Genomic DNA, 17,563 nt, shown 5'->3' with positions numbered 1-17,563 from the left:
CAGTTATCTGAGACCAAAAATTTCATTTTACCTGAAGAAGAAGGGGAGGATGAGGGTAGAAATGTGTTGGGGCCTGGTTACCGCAGAGAATGTGGGGAAAATGGGGGTGGGTAAAGCTATCCATATTCCTTAGCGTTGGCTGTGAGTTTTAAGCAAAAAATTCACTCTACATAAAAAAGAAAACTAAAAATTTATGAGCACGTATTATCTTCCAAGTGTGATGCAAGGTGCTTTCACATACATTATTCTAGCTTAATCTTTGCGTCAGTTTTTTGAAGGGTATTTTGTCATAGTTCTTGCCGATTAGGAAAGAGTAGTTAAATCACTTGCCCAAGGTCACACAGGTTGGACATGAGAGACAGAATTCAAATCCAGATTAGTCTGACTGCTAAATTCATGCTTGTTTTCATAAACCAAGATCCTTCTGCAAACAGCAAACCTCCTTCACCTCTCTCTTCCTCGGTTATCTTGCTCCTTTGAGACATTTGTAAGGATTTTGGAAGATTCAGTTGTACTAGGGCACGTGACCATGTGACAACGGAGGCAGCAAGCTTTCTGCAAACTTGATGGTAACCATTACTGCAAATACCATTGTACTTGTAGTTTGTAAAGTGCTTAGTATATGAATACAACCCTATTATTACCTAGTAATTGTGTGTATTATTGTAATAACATGCAATTATTTAGCTTGGGTAAAATTAGAATGGTGTATATTTAAGATGTCATCCAGGTTCTATTCTTCTAGACCCTTTGAGAAATATTGTTTCACTTAATGAATTGCATCATAATCTGTATTGCGTAGGACGTTGATGTGCATTAATTTTTCACCTTTACTTAGGAATTTCCTGTTTTCTAGTAATATTCACCAACTTGAATTAATTAATTAAAAATATTTAATTTATTTATTCATGAGAGACACACACCCAGAGAGAGAGAGAGGAGGCAGAGACACAAGGCAGAGGGAGAAGCAGGCTCCATCTAGGGAGCCCGACGTGGGACTCGATCCCAGGTCCCTGGATCACGGCCCGAGCCGAAGGCAGACACTCAACCGCTGAACCACCCAGGCACCCCACCAATTTGAATTTATTAACACTGAAAATATATTAACCAAATAATATACAGACATCACACAATTCTTGATATGAGAAGTATCCATGAGAACTATTTGGCTCAACTAGTTAAATGTCTAGTGTGTTTGAGAGAAGAAAGTTGCTTCAGGACGTCTGCCCCTAGCTCCAAACTGCGGGGTAACAAGCCAGAGACCAAGTGCTGATGCCCAGAGACTACCAACACTATGAACGCCCAACACTCTCCCATTATAGCCAGCTGATTAAGTATCCTTGTAGTATAGAAAATGTTAGGCAATAAGTTTTCTGTTCTTTAACTAAGCCTTTGACATTTTGGGGAGCTTTCCCCTTTCCCCTTTGTGCTCATTAGGATATTGATTAGAAGAGGTGGTTAAAGCCAATATATATCATTCTGCACCAATCTTCAACACAATATATAACATTTTTAGCAATGGTGGTTAAAAGAATTTGGTGGTAGATATTTCAAAATAATAAGTCTAAATTTGTTTTCTAAAAATTTCTTGGTTTTGAGAAATTAATGATTTCTCCAACTTCATTTATTTGATGAACATATTTATTGGTCACCTATGATGCCTCTAGACTTCTACATGCTTATAATATGGTATATAAGTAAATATATAAATATTTTAATACAAGGGAGTACAAGACCTGTGATATGTACCACATTGTCAGCAAGAATAATTCATTTCAATTAAGTTTTGTTGTTCATATATTGTGTGCCAGACTCAATGCTAGATTCTAGGGATACCAGGATGAATCAAAAGTGGATTCTAAACCCCCGAAATTTATCAGGCGGCCAGAGTAACAATAAAAAAATAGCTTGTAAGGTGTGAGAGCTATAGAGGAATATAGATATATCTAGGACAAGTTTTAGTGTTTAAAATATTAGACATTTGAGGGAGATATAAAACTTTGAAACGTTCGTCATCAGTCTGGGAGTCAGTGTACTCAGGATTGTGCCAGGGCTCCTAGCATCTCAGACATCCTGACCTGGTAATGGCAGCTTCTGCTCATGTTTGTTTAAGAATATCCTGTCTAATTCCTGGCTAGCTCCAGTTTGGAAATCTCCAGGGCCCAGCTTGAAAACTGTTTATTTGTTAGTGGAGGAGAGGGGAAGGTATATAGCCTGGGCATTGACTCTATGCAGGTGCCAGAGCTGACCTGAGTTCCTGGGAACCACTCAGGGCTTGGGGATTTACTAGGCCTTGGACCTCATCCACCATTGTAGCCAGGAGCCCAGAATCAAATTAGATAATGGAGACCGGATCCAGCTTGCCTGAGGGTTTGGCAAGAAGGCAAGTGTCTGTGCTCCTGTTGGTGCATCGTGTTGGTTCTGTGCCTGCTACAGAGAAATGCCAAGATTGGTGTTGATTAACCTGTCCTCAATTGTTGGACCTCCATCCAAGTGACTTGGTTCAATGCCCTGGACGGTGCAGGTGGGGCTGGGACCTCCTCCACCCAGCTTTCCTTAGTTTAGACTCCTTCTTGCTCTCAGTCGCTTGCCCTGTGGGGCAGGGTGCAGACATTTTCTGGTTGCTGGCTGCCCCAAGGGACAGGGTGAGTCTTGTTTAGCAAGGAAGAAGCCGGTGAATCTAGCTTTTGTTTTGCAATCCTTTGGGACATGCTAACAAGAGAAGATTCATGATGAGTAAATTTTGGTCATTCTAAAAGAAAAATGCATCCACTGATGTATTTGTCTCCTGGCTGTGGTTTCTGAAGTCATATTAAATTACATTAAGAGCCCTTCTCTCATTGCTACTGGTCTTTTACTATTCAGTGGATGTTTAGAAAGATGCTATGTGGGTGAAAAATCAAAAACTGAATGACGGCCATTGCCTTAGGGGAGATGTTCTCATAGGGAGGAAGTACACCGCTGGGCAGAGCAGGAGGTCATTTATGGGCAGTGGGATGGTTAGAATTCTCTTCTGCAGCTCCATTGTCTCTCTCAAAGTGTAGCTTAGCTTTGCCAGACTAGTTATTTTAAGCTCTTGCAAACAATTTCATAGCTTTAGTTTTGCCCTTGGCTCCAGTAAATTGGGGCCCCCATGCAGTGCTTTCTTGGCATTAACATGGATCTGAGCTGCTTAAGGGCTGGAGATATGGAGGGTTGGCACAGTGGGGAGGGCAGACACCAGGCTGGGACAATTCAAAGCAAGGCCATTAAGAATGCTTCTTTAGGAATCCAGAAGGCTGCAAGTACAGTACTGTACAGTGTGTAAACTTAAGCGTTGGTTTGAAAGCCTTTCCAATCACGAGAAAGGTAATTTTTTCAGGCTACTTTGTATTTTATTTCCTTTTGTTCTTTTATTGGAGAATTCACATTTCCCTGTTATTGAAGTTCTCTCTCTCTCTCTCTCTCTCTCTCTCTCTCTCTTTCTCTCTCACCCTCCATCTATCCTATGAGTTTTGGAGACACATTTCAGTAGTGAGAGAAATAAATACTGAGAAAAATATTCTGAGCATACTGCTTCTGAGTTTCAGTCAGTAGAAAAAGGAGCGTACAGGAGGGGAGAGTGCTGGCCTGTTATTAGTTAGAACACCTCACTTGCTCATAAGAAACAAGCACCAAAGGTGGGCTGAGGTTTCCCCTACATCTGGAGTGTGTGGAGAAGCACTAGTGCTGAATAAAAACAGTCCTCATTCTTACCATCTGTGAGTCCACCGTGATAGGGAATAAGGCAGGATCTAAATAAGTGGAGGGATTAATCTGAGAGAATCTGAAGGTTTATGTCCTCTCTTATTGGCTCAAGATTCCCTCAACTCTCATCGCTTGGATGTTTTTCCTTGGCTTATGACCTTGTTAATATCCCATAGCTGTCTTATCAGGGTTTTACACCTTAGTGTGAATTAGTTTATTGGCTTCTTTCCTTAGATCCAGGGAACATGATGAATAGACAATGAGAGAGAGGGAACAAAGGGAAAAAAGGGTAAAGAAAGTGGATGTTTGTGTGTACCGTAGGCCAACTTCTTCTGTAAACCTTTGCCGAGTAGCATTTGTGCCCATGGGCTCTGCTTCAGGGCCTGCTGGCTGCATGCACTTTTTGTTCCCTTCAGCAGTTCTCCAACCAGAGCCTTCTTTCCATTATTGAGACGTGACATCTGTTTTAAATTATGTCAACTGTACCCAGATAGTCCAGTGATTGACACCTTCCTCAGAATATGTGTGAAATCTATAGTAAAAGTGATGAGCCAGATGCTTCCAGGAGAGTAAATTACTACCTGCATGTGAGTTAGTTATGGGGTTGGTGCATTTACTTTTTTAGGCCCCCAATAAATTACTCTTTTGGAATACTATATGGCTCCTGTGTGGCCGGAAGTTCTTGGACAAGTAAAGAACATGTTCTCTTGTCTCTATGTAATACCTTTCCTCCAAATAATTAAACACACTTAACATATGGGATTTGTATATTGGTTTACTAGCATCTTTTGATCAGGTTCCATAAAATGTTAATAAGGTCCCTAAGCAGATAAGTATATTATCAATCCCATTTTTCTAAAAGATAAGCCTCTGAAGCTTGGCCCAAGTGTTTACCATGAAAAACTGTTATACTGATACTTGCCTTTTGAGTGAATTGTCTCACTTCTAGGATAATACAAATTCAACACACCACTCAGGTCACATTTAAGTCATATATATATTATATTTGTGTTTATGTAATATATGCATATGTATTACATATTATATATATAAAAATATACATATATATGGTAACAAACTATGACAGCTTTGAACATTGTCAACTTATTTACCCTGGAACTGTGTTTTCCAGAATTCTCTTCCCTAGATGATTTTTGGTTAGTATTGGCCACAGGAAACATTCTGTGCAAGATTTGGAAAGTTCAAGTGAAATAGCAGCCATATTGAGTTTTGAAGGTCGGTGCTGGGTACTAGCCACCTCAGCAACTCACCCCCTTAGTTGCAAGTCTGCTGGCTCACCTAGTTGGTGCAGGGTAGCTCCCAGGTCCATGGCTCCTTCAACTCTCACCAGGTGCTCCATTGGCTTCCCCATGTGCTAAGCCAAGTGAATGTGCAACTCCATAGGGCAGGGCACCAAAGTTGAGATATGAGGCAGACATAGGTCCCAGTTCATCCTCACAGTTTCTGGTTGTCCTTCTTCTTCTTCTTCTTCTTTTTTATTTTTTTAGATTTTTATTTTATTATTTATTCATGACAGGAGAAAGAGAGGCAGGGACATAGGCAGAGGGAGAAGCAGGCTCCTCACAGGGAGCCCGATGTGGGACTCAATCCAGTGACTCCGGGATCACGCCCTGAGCCGAAGGCAGACGCTCAACCACTGAGCCACCCAGGCATCCCTGATTGTGTTTCTTCTTATCTATATTCAGCTTTCTCTCCCTATTGCCAGTCTGGCTGATCCAGAGTGAATTAGCTATAGTGGATCTACTCTAGTCACAGAGAAAACCATCTGTATAGACTCCTCCATCAATCTGTAGAGACTACTCCCACAGTTGCATATGGTCTAATCCCTAGAATAAAACTGTTTTCTATATTATTTGTAGGGATACAGTGATGCAACCCTGATTCCTAAAAATTTAGAATTATTTAACAAGCATGTGGAATATAAGCAACACGAGGTAGCATTCTTCCTCTCCTCTTCTTCCTTCTTCTCTTCCTCCTTCTCTTCCTCCTCCCCATGCTCCTCTTCCTCTTCTTCACTGCTCTATCTCCTGTCCCTAGGACAGTGAGTGCTTGGTACATAATAATCACTCGCTAAATATTAACTGGGTGGGAGTCATAATTTGGGTTTTTTATCTATAGAAGGATGAGGCATGCAGTTCCTTAAGTTATCCTTTTGTCTTGCATTTCGGATGCCTGTGGTAATTCCAACCAGAGATTTAGAAATTGGTTATATAGATCTGGAGACTGGCAGGAAAATCTGGATTGAAGCTATAGACTAGGGAGGGGATTGTTAACATGAAATGACTATGGGTAAGAACCCAAGAAGAGATGAGAAGGGAGAGGCGATGAGGAAAGAACCCTGGGAAACAAAATTGAATGATTATTCAGAACTACTTACTTCCTGGTAATTCTATTATATAGCCACATCCTTGCAGTGGGTTCATGGTGGATGAATGATACACCCATACCTTGACTTTGGGTAGGACTCTATGACTTGCTTTGGCTAATGGAGTGTTAGTGGACATGATATGAGCAGGCACTTAAAATATACGCATGCAGTTCGGCTTCCTCTCTCATGTTCTGGTGATCTTCTCTAAGAGAAATATGCCCCCAGCTGCAACTGTCACTTCAGACTGGCCTCAGAATAAAAACTGGTAGATTGGCCTCCAGGTTGAGCCTGACTTGCAACCTGGAGTCAAGTTCAGCTGACACACAGTCTGAAGCAGAGAGCCCAATCTAGTTTGACTGAACTGCAGCTCAGCTGCAGACTTGAAAGTGTGAAAATAAATGCTTGTCACCATAAACACCTGAATTTGGGAATGTTTTTTTGTCAGGCACCATTATTGTAGCAATTGCTAACTAATATAAATAGCAACTCTATCTAAACTGACAAAGAAGCATCTGTGGAAGGACCTGAGGTGGAAGAGCCAGACAGGTAAGAGGATTCAGGTGAGGGGAACTTCATGGTTGCCAAGAAAGGAGTGTTTCAATAAGAGAAAAGCTTTTGTCAGTGTCGGAGGCCTCAGAGAGGTCAAGCAAGTCAAGGACCAAAATGTATTCATTGGATTTGACAACAAAGAGATTGAGAAAATTCATATTTGATTTCTACACATTTCTCTGGGAAGTAGGAGATGCAGTCTTCTGAGAATGAGGGTGAGGAAGACTAGAGACCTAGAAAAAAAGCTATGAAAGCTGGACACTTTGCTGAGAGGAAGGGGAGAGACACCATGTGATTTTTCCCTAGCCATATGAGCAGACTTAACAGAAAGAAGAAACATCTGGGTGTTCCATGTGGTGTTGGTTTTTCTGGAGTGTATGAGACCAAAAGATATAAAACATTTTTCTATCAATCCCATAATTATCAACTCTCCTGAATTTCTGCAGCACCAGGATCTGTATTGTACATTTTTGTGCTTTTTTTTATATATTGTCTTACAATATTTACTGATTATGTGCTAATAGCATTTTTAGTTCTTTCTCTGTATATCCATCTACCCATCTGCCCATCTGTCCACCCACCCATCTGTGCATTCATCCAACATTCATCCATCTACCCACCACATTATTCCTTCAAGGATGTGAGGGAACTTACAAGTATTACAAGTAATACTAAAAATGTTAAATTAAAAATAAAAATTTCAGAATCAAGGAATATATAGGTAAGAGGCATGTGGTAACCCAGCAAAAAACATTATGTTTATAGTATCCAAAATCTATAAAGAATTCATCAAACTCAACACCTAACAAACAAATAATTCAGTCAAGAAACGGGCAGAAGACACAAACAGACATTTCTCCAAAGAAGACATACAAATGGCCAACAGTCACATGAAAAAAATGCTCAACATCACTTGGCATCAGGGAAATATAAATTAAAACCACAGTGAGGTATCACCTCACACCAGTTAGCGTGGCTAAAATTAACAGTTCAGGAAACAACAGATGTTGGTAAGGATGCAGAGCAAGGGGAACACTCTTCCACTGTTGGTAGGAATACAAACTAGTGCAGCCACTCTGGAAAACAGTATGGAGATTCCTAAAAAGTGAGAAATAGAGCTACACAATGACCTAGCAATTGTACTACTGGGTATTTATCGAAATGACACAAACATAGTGATCGGAAGGGGCACATTCACCTCAATGTTTATAGAAGCAATGTCCATAATAGCCAAAATATGGAAAGAACCCAGAAAGAAACTGGATTATTGGTCAGCCATCAAAAAGAATGAAATCTTGCCATTAACAATTACATGGATGGAACTAGAAGGTATTATGCTAAGTGAAATAAGTCAGTGAAGGACAGATACCATATGATCTCATTCATATGTGGAATTTAAGAAACAAAACGAACGTAGGGAAGGGAAGGAAAAATAAAATAAGATGAAAATTGAGAGGGAGGCAAACCATAAGAGACACTGAACCCCAGGAAACAAACTGAGGGTTGCTGGGGGGTAGGTCAATGGGGGCTGGGGTAACTGGGTGATAGGCATTAAGGAGGGCACTTAATGTAATGAGCCCTGGGTGTTATATGCAACTGATGAATCACTAAATTCTACCTCTGAAACTAATAATACACTATATGTTAATTAAATTGAATTAAAAAACCCCAAGACACATTGTTTATAGATCTCATTCTAGAACTATGGATTTCCACTTCAAAAACTTACCACTGTAATTAGGTTATATTTTAAGATTAAAAAAGGGAGTTTGAGAAAGTAAACATGAGAAAGTAATATTTAAATTATAAATTTTCAATATGGAAAGATTTTGGTTAAAATGCATTTTCCTTCATATCTTAAATTATACGGAGAAAGTGTTTTTATATAATATCCTCCATTCTTGCCAGACCATATGATCAGTATCTTTTATCACACCTGTCTTTTAGGATGGGTAAAACAGTAGTGTTGTCAGTTGTTGGGCCTTTGCAGAGAGAAAATATTTCTGTTTATCTTCTTAGGAGTGGGGAAAAGATTGGAAATTACACCTTGAATTCTGATTATTTTGTGCACACCAAAACTTATCTTCTGCCTCTTTTAAAAGAAGATAGTTTGTCATTTTACTTACTTTTATGATTCATACTTAGGAAAAGAAAAGATTATTTTTATGTTCAAGAAATTTAGCTCCCTGCCCCCCCCCCCAAATAAAGAAAGAATAGAAACAAAATTTTGCTATTCTGGTTAATTAATGCTTTTCTCAGCTTCTTTTTGATGGGCAGGAAAATGAAATTAGTACCATGTGATCATCGTATTTCATAATTATGTCATTCATACTTACAAGTTAGATTTAAATGCATGGTTCCATTTCCCTTTTGAGTTGAATATTGACATAAATCGAAAATTATTTTGCAAATGTACCTATTTCTCTCTTTGGGATCTAGAAAGAGCATTTTAAGACAGTAAAACATAAGCCTACCCCCATCACTGGTAACCTCGAGCTCCAGGACCATAATTTCCTCCAAAGCTTCTGGCAACTCAATTAACTCCAGTCATTTCCCAGACCTCTACATCCCAGCAGCTGCTGTGATCATCTTCCCAGGGAGAGATGAATCTATTCACAATATCCAAAATTTTATCACTGCACATCTTCCATTAACTTTTAGGGCAGTTTTTCCTTACTCTGTTGATTAGCACCTAGATTGAAACCCTTTTGTAGAATTCTAGGAAATGTATTCATTCACTCACTAAATATATTTTTAGGGCCTTCTATGTGCCAGGCACTGTACTAGGACCTAGGAATACACTAATAAGCCAGACTGCATTTTTGAAAGAGAGTTCTTTAGTGCTGGAGACAGGCGCATACACAGAACAACGCGGAATGCTAAGAACTCTCATCGTATTTATATCTCTTTATTCTTTCCACTAGATCAATGCATTTAAACTAGGCATGGAGGAGAGGAGGTCTACAGATATACTCTTAGAAGGCTGGGTATTTTCCATGGTAATTAAAATATTTTTCATTTACTTTGATGATAATTAAAAAAATTTTAAGCATATTCTTGGTCATCTAGATGACTGATTTATAACTAACATTCTGCAATTTCTGTGCTCAAGTTTTTATTTACAGTTACTAAAAAAAATCAAATGTAATAATCTTATTCACACTGATTTATTTCCTATACAACATCATAGGTTACATAAAATTAAAACTGTTAATTTGTTGGTTTTGCCCTTATTTAACATGTAAATTTGTTTTGATTATGTAGTTGTGTAAGAACATAAACAGAAATACTTAATACCAAGTTATATGCTATTATTATTTACATTTAGTAGCTTTCTGATGGAGACCATTTAAGTCAAAATGGTTAGGTCTGCATTTAAAATTATGGGTCATTTTCCTCTGAAAGAAGTTCCTATATTACTTGTGTTTGAAAAACATAGTTCTGGTTTCATGTCAGTGATCTTTCAGAGATTGTATTCCATAAAATCTCTTTATTCCCTTTGTGTGGGTGATTACTATCATCTGACAGCTTATAATCTTCCCTATTTCCACCCTCAGCTGGTGAAGTGAGGGGAGGCCCAGCTAAATGTGACGGCACAATATAATTTAGAAATACCCAAGGGCTGAGCATTTTTAAACCCCATTAAAAATTATCTAAGTGGCACATGAAAACATTCAAGCAAGGTTAAGCACAGTAACCCCTTGGGTTATTCGCAGGTCAGATTTTCAGTTTTTAAAATGAGCTATGTGTACTCTCAGGATATTAGAAGGCATGGAGGATATAATAAGATGGAAAATATGGCAATCATGTTTTAATGTTGGTGAAAATTAAAAGATTAAAACAAATACTATCTCTTGGATAGAATACAATTTACATGTATTGTAAATACATAGAAGTTGAAGGACAACTTCTAAGGAATCACACGCTTGATGCTGGGCACTTCTTTGGAATGTGCTAGAAAACCTTCCAGGCTTTGGTAACCTCTCTTCTCAGTTTTCAAGGGCTACTTTGGTGGAAACCTTCAGAAAGCATTATATAAAGGAAATGCTCCACAGAGCTAGAAACTTGAAGCTGTCCATTCTCTACCAGATTCTGAGCATTTGCCTGGGAGATTGAGAAGATTTTCTTTTGTGAATTCTCCTTGTAGAAGCTTTGTGGACTCTTGAATATATTCTGGCACATTGTACCACCCCATTACGAAGGTGATTGTACTTTTCTTTTTAAATCTACAGAAAAGTGCTTATGGGACATAAGGGATTAAAAGCATTTGCAGTAGCTACTAGGCCTCCCTCTGGGATCTTCTGTTTACTGGTTGGAAACCACCAAACTATTTGATGTTTCTTTCATCTGATCATCCCAGTCTCCTATCTCCTGGTCTGTGCCTACTAGTTTACGATACCCATTCATTCGTTCAATGAGTTACCGGGTCCTCGAAGTGCAAGAAGTCATCTCCATGTACTTGGAAGCTCTAACTATGCTTTTTCACAATCCTCTTCTTCATTAAATATGACATCTCCTTGCATTTGGTTGGAATGCATTACCTACTTAATGTGGTCTCATTAGACTTAATGTCTCTATTTTAGTCCATAAAGTACTATAGTTAATTTGGATCAGATCTTCAGTTTATCTCTCTAATTTGGTGGCCAATAAATCAGCAGGCCAAATAACCAGAATGTGGATCCAGAGACATGACGCCTTCCATCTTCTCAGTCTTCCCAAGTATCCGATGAAACCAACACTTTGTGTCTATCCTTTGCTTGACATTGTCCTTGAATAGTCTCAAAGCAGGTGGTGGAATTCAGAATTTCCATTGGTGTATGGGAGTGTTTGCATAGCTTGAATAATAATATCTAATATAATTTTTCAAATAACAATAAAAGAAGTCAGATGATTTTTATGTTTTTAAAAGAAGGCATGTATTTTTAAGAGACCGGAAAACAGAGTTTTACAACTTACAAAGAGGATGAGACCTTGCCTGCTCTCCAAATGTCACCCAGCACTGGCACCCAGTGATAACATTCTACTTGTAATGCTCCATTCCTGATAATTCAGGACAATTGCTGCCTATCAGAAGGCAAGATTTCTGGCAATCTCTACATCTTGAGAACAGGGAAATAATAAAGTAAGCAGAAGCCTTTAGAGTATCTGAATATATATGTAATATACTGGTTTGGAGAATTGTGCTTCCCTTTTAGCTAGGTGGAGTCAAAGTGGCTAAGTTTTGGTTCATAAAATGTAATAAAAATGTTGGTAGGACTTTCGGGACAGTTTGGTAAAAAAAAAACCAAAAAAACAAAAACCAAAACAAAACAAAAGGAGAGTTGTATCTTTTAGTTACTCTTTCCTTCCTTCTTTCTGTTGCTTGCAAAGGAATTGTAATGGTTAGAACTCCAAAAGCTCTCCAACTATGACAAGTCACATAGAACAGAGCTAAGACAGATGGCCTCAGAAGGAGGTCTGGAGTCTTCCTACCTGGATTTTTTACCTCTCCTTTTTTTTTTTTTTTTTTTTGAGGGAGAGTGTGGCAGAGAGCAAGAGCAAGCAGGGGTAGGGAGAGGGGCAGACTAGAGAGAGAAAGAGAGAATCTTAAGCAGGTTCCACGCTCAGCATGGAGCCTGGCATGGGGCTCAATCTCATGACTCTGAGATCATGATCTGAGCCTAAATCAAGAGTCACATGCCTGCTGGACTGAACTATCCAGGTGTCCTGCTTCCCTCTACACTTCTTTACATAAGCAAATATGCCTATTGCATTTAAGCTGATACAGTTGGGTTTCTATAACTCCCAGCTGAACCTAACTTGAACTGATATGCCTTGTTAATTTGATTTCTCAGTAGCTTAAAAGAACCAAATTAGAAGCAGGAAGGGCTGCTTCTGTTAGCAAGTAAGGAAACAGAAAAAATTATTATAGGCCAGGAAGTCAATTAATGGTGATATGGCTGACGTCAAATCAGCACGAAGGCAGGAAAAGGTGTAGAATATCTCAAGCATTTTTTGTTTTGGAAGATGGTTGATGTTTAAAAAACTCTGACAAAAAAGGTAAACTTCATTTACTTTTAGATTTGACACTTTAGACACTTTCCCTCATCACCTCCTTTGTCAACGATATTTCTGGAGCTAGTCATTGTGTGAGTAAGGACAAAAAACCAAACACAATATACCTTTGTATTCAGGGTGTTCAGAGCAGACCCCAGGAAGGTGAGAAATTTGTCTCAGTGAGTACTGAGGGGTATATATATATACATTCAATTTATTTAAGTTGGTAGTTGGGACAGCTCATTAGTTTAGGAACTACTCCTATGGTTACCCATAGTTGTTTAAATTGTCCTAGGTTACGTAAAAGAGACAGAAGCTGAGTGTAAAACCCAATAATCCAAGCTGCTGGTCTAGTTCTTTAACAAATGACACTGCCTTACTTGTCCTAAATTCTCTTTAAATAACTAAAATTTATTTCCCTCTTGACTACCTTTTGACAAAAGGGCTCCTGTTCTCTTCCATTCTGTCACTCCCAGAAATACCAACACAAGAAAGCTTCATCAGCAACTAGGGTCACAGTGTCAGACAAAGCTTATTGTCTGGATTGGTGATTTTGTTCCAGGAAGGGAACTCCTAAAATAATACCAAGACACCAAAAAGCCGAGCTAGACTTATTCATTTCCCAATCCTTCACAGTTCTATTTTGCAAACCCAACTCACTGAATAATTGATTTTCCAAATTTTCGGGACACCTTAGTCACTACCATTTTTTGTGGGTAGAGATAATGACTTGAACGGAACACGAGCAGAGAGTTGATTTTAAGCAAGGAAATGGGGTCAGGGAGAGGTTAAGTGGCTGGCCTGGGGTCAGATAGCAAGCTGGTGACTCAACTTTGCAGCTCCTGGATCTGAGGCCTGCAAAGAAAACCAGAGCCCATTTCCTCTTGATAAGTTAACTGCCCCATATCTGTGGTCTGTCGTAAGCTTTTAAGAGCCACATTCCTTTTGTGACTGCAGACCTGAGCTCCTATGACTTTCACCAGAGTCTGGAAAACACTTTCAAGGTCAGACTGTGGTACACAGAGGGCGGATTAGCATTTTACTTGCCACTGAAAATCATCATGCAATTCATAGGAGTTGCCACCTTTTTGGTGTCTTACAATCTCCACTCAGTACGTATTCATAACAACCAGCCTATGGAACAGATGGCTATGTCTCAGAAATGATGGTGACATGTGTTTATGGAGTGCTTCCTATGTGTCAGGCGCTCTGTGAAGTCTTTCACATGGATTATCTCATTTAATCCTCCTGAGGACCTAGTTGGGTAGGTTAATTTATAGCCCTTTATACTGATGAGGATGTTGAGGCTTTTCAGGGGTTAAGTACCAAGCCCAAGTTGACACTGCTAGCTAGAAAATGGCCACGTAGGAGCTATGAACCCAGTTTTGCATGACTCAGAGGCCACTATGCTATACAAAATTCCTGTACACTCACACTGACCTTTTCCCCCACATTTCTGTTATTTCAGTTCTTTTACAGAGTAAAATTGGGCATAATTTGGTATAATTTTCATCCCATCCTTGGGTAAGTGGTCTGACTAAATACATATATATAATATATATAATGTGACATATTGTATATGTATATTTTTTAACAGTGAGGTTAATTGTCTTACCTGCAAACAGTTCAAAGATGTATCTCTCATTGTGGTGGTGTTCGCAGATCTTAGCTGCACACCTCAGAAAATGACATTTTCCAAACTAAAAAGCTGAAAAGAAAACCACTTGAAAGTAGAATTCTATGTCACAATTCATGATGTATAGTGGCCCTGCCCCAGGCTTTCTGGGACTTCTTCCAATATTCTTCATTTTCTGGAAAATGTGACCCAGCAAACTAAAAAAGATGATGGAATAGACGTTTATGAACGTTTATACTTGAAAAGTTTGTTCCTAAAAATGGAGTTACATGCGGGTTCATTAGAGAAGCATCTATTCTTTGGAATGAGATGAATAAGAAAGTTACCACTTACTTTCTGCTCGTTTGTGGGAGAAAGGAAAGAATGGAGAGTGTGAGAAGGGGCCCCCAGCTCTGCCAGAGTCCTCCTGTGGAAGGTCTGGGGGTGCACCTGCCAAGTCTCTGGTCCCACCCCTCCCCACTCAGGGTTCCTAGTCCTGGCCCTGCACCCCATTTCCCCCTTGCCCCCTGTGGCTCTGTCCTCACACTCGGTCCACAGCCTGGTTCAACCTGCTGGATCACTCTGAAGTTCTAGGCGGGCAGGGACATGTCTCAGTCGAGCTTATTAAAAAGGCACATCCAAATCTGGCACAGAAGTGGCATCCTGAGAATAAACAAGAAGTGGAGGGAAAACTCAGACAGGTAGCTGAGGCGTATGAGGTGTTATCAGATGTTAAAAAAGAGGACGTCTATGATAAATAGGTCAAAGAAGGATTAAATGGAGGTGGAGGGTGGAGGTGGAGGGTGGAGGTAGATTATTTTGATAGTCCCTTTGGATTTGGCTTTAGCTTCTGCAGCCCAGACCAGGTCTTCAGGGCATTTTTTTGTGGAAGGGACTGTTTTCATTGGGTTTCTTCAAAGACCCATTTGAGGACTTTTTTGAGGACTTTTTTGGGGGGCAAATGGAAATCCATTTCTCATTTGACACAAATTGCAGGAGCAGGTTCTGTGGTACAGGTTGTTTTTCTCTGCCTTCAGTGGATTTCCGTCTTTTTTGAGGGTGTATTTTCTTCATTGATACAGGATTTACTTCTTTTGGTTCACCAGGTCAAGAGGGCCTCACTTCATTTTCTTCCATGGACTTTGGTGGTTGGGGATGCACAACTTCAAATCTATATCATGTTCTACTAAAATTGTTAATGGCAGAAAAATCACTAGAAAGGGAATTGTCGAGAATGATGGAGAAAGAGTAGAACTTGGAGAAGACCACCAGTTAAAGTCCTAATAAATGTTAAGGAGCAGCTGCTATGATTGGACAACAAATGATTAAACCCGTGTATGTAATAGAAATGTTGACTCTATCCAGCTCATTTGAGGATTAGCAGGAACATTTGTGTGTCTTTGAAGATTTCAAATGAATTCAACTTTCAGTATAACTGCACCTGAATTATTTATACACAGCTCATCGAAGCTCTGTTTATCATAGACTTCTGAGTTTATTGTTGGGACCCCATAATAGAACCATTTTTTTTGGTCATAAATCTCTCTATGCACTTTGCTTTTTTATTAAACATGATCCAAAGTGACCTGACTCTTGTCTGCTAACACCGGTGTGGACCTGCTTTTCCACTGTGTTTGAAACATGAGCCAAGTAGTGTCAGTGTGCTGTAAAGTTAACATCGCCAGGATGAATCTTCCCCAAAGATAATTTCAATTTTTTTTTCAGTATTTAGTGGTGAGATGTATTAATACATTAGTGGAAATCCATTTCTCATTTGACACAAATTGAGGATGTTTTCTAGTTGTGCATGAATACTGACATCTGAGTAACTTTTGACAATTGCTTAAATATGTAATGGTAAGCTTAGATTTAAAAAATAAAGTCAGTAAACTAGGTCTTTGTCATTCCCTTAAAAAAGGAAAGAAAGGAGAGAAATGTAAAAGTGTTTGGTGCATTCTTTCCTGAGTGGAACCTAAAAAAAAAAAAGGTACAACTTAAGTTTTAGATTTTCTTTTGTTTTAGGTGGCAAAATGTCACCTTGGAAACTGATAAATCAAGTTAAAATTTTAGTTAGAAATGATCTTACTAAATAATAAATATGAAAAATCACATGTGTGTGTTTGAGGCTTTGGAGCATTGATAGAGTTCAGAGTTCAGTTAACCCAATTCCATCAAACCAACTACAAATACAAGAGGGAGGGGACCAAGAAAAAAGGGAAAGAATGGAAGGGGCATATTATAATTTTTCAAGATATGAATACTTTGAACTGTTAAAATAGCTCACATTATGAATTTGCAGGGATGTCAAATGTTGAGGTGATAACCCTGAGGTGTCTTTCTTAAGACAAAATGGCTGAAACATCCCACCACCTCTGACAGCAGACCTAGATTGTAGGCTAATCTTTTTGAAGTATAAGCAAGTTTCTTAAAAGTAATACTATACTTAAAAAAAAAAATTAAAGTAGCAGGGCGCCTGGGTTGCTCAGTGGGTTGAGCATCTGCCTTCAGCTGGTCATGATCACAGGGTCCTGGGATTGAGCCCTGCATCAGGCTCCCTGCTGAGGAGCCTCTCTTCCACACTTGTGCTCTCTCTGTTATCTCTGTTCTCTCTCTCAAATAAATAAAATCTTCAAGAAAAATTAAAGTAGCTTTTTTTAAGTTGGAAAAGCAACTAGTTGTAAAAGTTGATGATTGTGAAAAAATGAATCGGAAAATGCAGGTAAGTGAATGGAAGAACCAGGAGTCCTTCACAGTCCGGCTATAGAACAGCCACTGCTAATACCCTGGAGTATGTCTTTGGAGGGCCTCCCCTTGTCCATGTGTACACATATACACTTGCACACATTTGGGCCATTTTACCTGAAATTTTATAACATACTTTTCCTATTTAATTGTAAACCACTTTTCCTATTTAATTGTAAACCATGACTATATTAATACCCTTAACTCTATTTCACATCACATAATTTCCCATGGCTGTAGTTGGCCATTTAAAAATTTTTTTGATATTTTGCTACTATTAAAACTGGAAAATCTTTTCCTTTTAGGAAAACTTTGAACTTATCCTTAATTATTTTTTTAGGTTAATTATTTCTATAATTCTTGGATTAAAGCAAATGCTGATTTGGAGACTTTTGAAACAGTCTATAGCGCTCTCCAGCTGATACTGCATTTGCACCATGATTATTGGTATATATGGGCCATGGTTATTTTGGGAGGTCTGAGAAAGTATTTTTAGTGTCGACTAT

The 17,563-nt window shown here is 39.0% G+C and overlaps 1 pseudogene; it reads left to right on the top strand.

Annotated features, from left to right (window-relative positions):
- The window catches only part of LOC112678135 (dnaJ homolog subfamily B member 6-like), a 39,280-nt pseudogene extending 23,681 nt beyond the window's left edge, over nt 1–15,599 (top strand).
- The last annotated feature ends 1,964 nt before the right edge of the window (nt 15,600–17,563 follow it).

The sequence above is a fragment of the Canis lupus genome, chromosome 27, assembly GCF_003254725.2.
Source record: "Canis lupus dingo isolate Sandy chromosome 27, ASM325472v2, whole genome shotgun sequence".
In the NCBI taxonomy this organism is placed as follows: domain Eukaryota; kingdom Metazoa; phylum Chordata; class Mammalia; order Carnivora; family Canidae; genus Canis; species Canis lupus.
The sequence above is the reverse complement of the archived record's forward strand: the minus strand, read 5'-3'. Positions and strand labels throughout refer to the sequence as shown.